The sequence below is a fragment of the Clarias gariepinus genome, chromosome 25 (genome assembly GCF_024256425.1).
Source record: "Clarias gariepinus isolate MV-2021 ecotype Netherlands chromosome 25, CGAR_prim_01v2, whole genome shotgun sequence".
Taxonomy (NCBI): Eukaryota; Metazoa; Chordata; class Actinopteri; order Siluriformes; family Clariidae; genus Clarias; species Clarias gariepinus.
In genome coordinates, this window is record NC_071124.1 from 20,493,278 (window position 1) to 20,498,573 (window position 5,296).

The window sequence follows — 5,296 nt, forward strand, 5'->3', positions numbered from 1 at the left end:
AACTGTGGAGAGCCATTGGGGACAAAAGGAGAGATTTATAATACCAGTGCCACTATAATCAATTCTTCTTTTTTTTCTTATTGTTATTGCAAAAAAAAAAACCTTCCTTTACATTTGAATATAATTTTTATTATTAAAATATAACTTACATAACACTGGCAGTTAATCTCAGTTAGTTGGCAGTTAATCTCAGTTCTAAAAATAATGCTGAAGATTTCTGCATAAATTGTTTATCAAACATCACAAACGAGGAAAAGTGCATAAATTACTTACTTTTTTACAGGAAATAAACCTTTCTCTGAATACGGTGCTCTCTCTCTCTCTCTTCTTTTAAGTTTCGTTTCCTCGCAAATAAATAACGGTGCTAAACTGTGGAGAGCCATTGGGGACAAAAGGAGAGTTTTATAATACCAGTGCCAATATAATCAATTCTTCTTCTTTTTCTTATTGTTATTGCAAAAAAAAAACCTTCCTTTACATTTGAATATAATTTTTATTATTAAAACATAACTTACATAACACTGGCAGTTAATCTCAGTTAGTTGGCAGTTAATCTCAGTTCTAAAAATAATGCTGAAGATTTCTGCATAAATTATATAATCTTTATTACAGGCTCCAGGCCCAATAACAGAACATACAACATATACAAGGGAAAAAAGAAAAAATCTACATAAACATATAAAAAATACACCCTTTTTCACAAGAGTCTTAAAAGGCACTCATACCAATGCTTCCATAGATGTGATTGATACCGGACCGAGCTACACATAGGACTTGTGAGCCTTACTATAATACAGTTTTCTGACTCATCAAGTCGACACATAAACTTAAACATTAGGTTCCTCAAAAGGGCCTGTAAACAACTTAGCCTCACGTCACAAAAAAGCTTACTTGCACTGCTACTCCTAGGCTTCTTCAACAATATTCTCAGACAATCATTATATGCTACCTGCAGTTTGCGCATAGTCTTCTTTTTATAGTTGACCCATAATGGGGCTGCATACATAGGGGTGCAATAAGCACAAAACAAGTGCACCTTCACATCATCAGAGCAGTAATAAAATTTCCTGACCAACAAGTTCGCTTGGATATACAACATTCGTCTCTGCCTATACATGTCAGCATCATCTTCCATCTTGTCAGTAATAATATGCCCAAGATATTTTGTACAGTTAGATACACAGATACAATGTCCCGACAGGTAAAACATAGGGAAGTGCACCTTCTGATCCTCCTTAGTCCTACAAATCAACACAACACTCTTCTTTGCATTGTACTGTACATCAAACTCAGCCCCATACTTGGAACATATATCCAACAACTGCTGGAACCCAACAGTGCTGGGGGACATAATAACTAAATCGTCTGCATACATCAGGTGGTTTAACAGAGTATTCCCTATTACACAACCCGTCTTACATTTCCCCAACTGTTTTGAAAGGTTGTCCATATATAAGTTAAACAGGGCTGGAGACAAAATCCCCCCCTGCCGTACTCCATTACTTACACTGAAGGGTGCCGATAGGCTATTTCCCCATTTAACCTGCATGCTTTGTTGGGCATACCAGTAAACCAGTATACGTATAATGCATCCCGGCACACCCCTAAGCATGAGTTTAGTAAAAAGCTTATGATGATTTACTCTGTCAAATGCCTTGGACGCATCAATAAACCCAATAAACATTGTAGAGCCCTGCCTTCTGTAGGATTCAACAGCTTCTTTCAAGGCATAGATACATAGATCAGTACTATGCTGAGACTTAAAGCCAAATTGATTTTCTGTAGTGCAAATGAGCCCACTCAGTCTATCTAGTAGCAACTTTTCTAACACCTTTGAAAGAATGCTAGCTAGAGCAATGGGTCTATAATTGTCAAGACTCCCTATTTTCCCTGCCTTATCCTTGATGACGGGCACTAATGTGACGGTCAACATGGTGTCTGGCAGTATACCATGAGTCATCAGCCCTGTGAAGCAAATGGATAACAGGGCTGCCACTCTAGGGCTGGCTAACTTGAGATGCTCTGCAGTGATGTTATCTTTGCCACTAGCTTTGTTATCAGCTAGTTGCTCTATAGCATTATAGATCTCATTTGGAGTAAAGTGAATTAAATCCTCATTTAACTCACCCACACAATAGGGCTCACTTTTAATACAATTAAACAGAGTTGCATAGTGCTGTCTCCACAGCTCTGCTATATTTTCTGCACCAGATACACCCTCGATATGGCAAGGCAATATTGTCTTGGCCCTATTTGTAGCTTTCACCTCCTTCCAGAACTCAGTGACATTGTTGCCAATCAAGTTTCCCGCCATATAGTGAGCTCTTAAGGCTTCCTCATGTTTTTCAATAAAGCGCACTGCATATTTATATTTAGCCCTGGTATGTTTTTTATGTTCTAACTCTGGCCCCTGTCTGGGTCTACCAGCTATAACCCAGGACCTATGAGCCGTCTTAGCGGCTTCTTGGTAGTCAACTACATACTCATTCCAACCAGGCTTAATATTCTTAGCCTTTCTGGAATGTGTATATAGTGGGCGACTAGCATCATGTATAGCACTCACTATACCATAGTACATTTCACATAAATCATTACAGTGAGTGACATCATCACAATTAATATTTGAACACAAAATAGCACCCATGGGTAGCTGTATTTTCCTTAGGAGAGCATCCGTCCTCCCACAATAGTACAAGACATCCTTTCTATGTAGTTTATCCCAATTCACTTTACCCATGTTGGCACCATCTTCTGTCAAACTACTGCAGTCAGGCAAGTTATCGACATTTATAATCATAGAGACAGGTAAGTGATCAGTTGTAGTCAAATCATACAGAATTTCAACTTTTTCCAGACTTTCATGAGCATCAGCTGTACAAATTACATGATCCAGCCAAGATATAGTGTTCCATGCTTCACTGATGTAAGTATAGCTACCGGCAGGGAGAAAATTCATACTGGAAAGAACCAGTTTACTATCATGACAGAACTGTAACAAGTGCTGACCAAAAAGAGATTTGTCATCAGAGATATCTGCATTCAAATCACCCATCACAAATATATTTGCATATGCACATTCCCTAATATAAGAGTTCAAAAAAGCCAATCTATTCATATATTCATCTTCATTTTTATAACAATCATATGGGGTATAGACATTTAAAATAATAAAAACATTCATAGAATGCACAACTTTAATTGCAATGCACCAGTCCACCTCTAATCTGATAATACTAATCATTGGATCATATTTCTTACGCCACAAAATGGCCACGCCTCCAGGTATTCTACCACGCACCATTTTGGCGCTTAAATCTGTTGTGGATTCTCCTGCTCCATGAAAATCACTGTGGACAGAATTAAGTTTATCAAGGTCCTGTTTGGCTAAAAATGTCTCTTGCAGGCAGAGAATATCTGTGGTCTCCAGTAGCTGGTCAACCACAATCCGATGTGCTCTGTCCCCAGCACTCTGTCCTAGGCGCAAGCCTCGTGAGTTGTATGACACCACTTTGAGCACCATCACTATTGCTAGTACTAGGCATGAGGTACCCCTGATCCCATTACAGGCACATTCATCACTGATATTGACATAGCTGTAGATTTAGGTTTGCGTGCCTCATAGAATCGCCGCACAAAAGTGCCCTCAGGCCACAGCTCAATAAAAATTGTTTATCAAACATCACAAACGAGGAAAAGTGCATAAATTACTTACTTTTTTACAGGAAATAAACCTTTCTCTGAATACGGTGCTCTCTCTCTCTCTCTCTCTCTCTCTCATAGCACCCTTCTATTTAAGGTTCCTTTACTGTGCAAAGCCATTGGGGCCAAAATGAGAGACGCGTTACAGTACACCTGGTACAGGGGGTTTGTTTAGTTGCTCTCGCAATATCTACATTTTAAAGTTAATGTCTGCAAGTATATAATGTTTTTTACTTTCTGTCACTTATGATGTTTTCCATCAGTAAATTAGGTTTTAAGCATTGAGGTAGACGTGGTGTCTTTCAGTGGAGCTGGAATGAAACGTTTTATTTTTCATTGAACGTAAGTATTTTTATAAATTTTTTTTTACAATCACTTATACTGTAACTCTTTGAATAGCCACTGTTTAAAATGCTTCACTTTTTTTTTAGAGAGATACACACGAAAGATAAAGCTGTAGTTCGCTAAGTCATTCTATCGCATGCATGTTTTTTAACTGGTACTGACGGCGTCTCTGCCACCTTAGATCCCTGCTTAGGAACTAACTCCTGTACCATAAGGAGCATCCTGATGGGAAAATCACAACCTGGTTTGGGAACAGCACTATGCAGGGCAGACGAACTCGACAGGGGGTGGTGTGATCAGCTGAGCGTATCATTCACACCAAGATCTCTCACCTGCACTCAATCTACAGCACAGCAAGCAGTGCTGGAACAAGGCAAAGAAGACAGTGAAAGACCTCAACCACCCCAACAATGGACTGTTCGCTGTTCTGCTCCCTAAAAGCCAACACAGAGAGACTGAGGAGGAACTTCTTCCTGCAGGCTATTCAGGAGCTCAACCAGAACACCACATAGGACTGATTAGATTGGCTTTGTTTCCTGCACACCTTACAGTATCATCTCCCCTGCTCGGTCTTAGCGTCTCTTACTGGTATAATCAACATCCGTGCTTGCATGTACTGTTTACTATAACACTGTGACCACGTGTGTACGTGTAAAGTATCTTTTATTTTGTGTTTGTGTGTGTGTGTGTGTGTGTGTAAAAGTCGTCCTTTACGTGCGAATGTACTGTTATTGTAAAGCAAAAGCAAGTCTCATGGGAGAGGTTAAAGATCCATTTTGTGTGTGTGTGTGTGTGTGTGTGTTTGTGTTTGTGTGTGAAGACGAGAGGAGAAGGAGAAGGTCACGGTGTCTAATGTTGCGCACACACACAAACAGTGCAGGCTTTAAGAAAGAGAGAGAAAGAAAATGGATCTTTAACCTCTCTAACACACACACATACATACTGTCATGTCTTGCATACTGAAGGAGACGAACGCAGGTGCAAGTTAGATGAGAAAACACAGGTTTATTATCTTCTTCGTATTAAATAAACTTAACAGCACAAAACTAAAACAGAACAAAACCAAATGAAAACTGAACGGCTCAGCAACCGTGTCCCAGGCTGGGTCTGCAGGGGGCTGTGTAATGCGCACTTGAGAATGCGAGTACTCCCTTCTTGCACGGGAGATAACTAATAGGTGGACTGACGTTCCACAAACATACGTATAACCTTAGTGAAAGTCCTTTAAGATCCACCGCCACCTCCTGCAGAC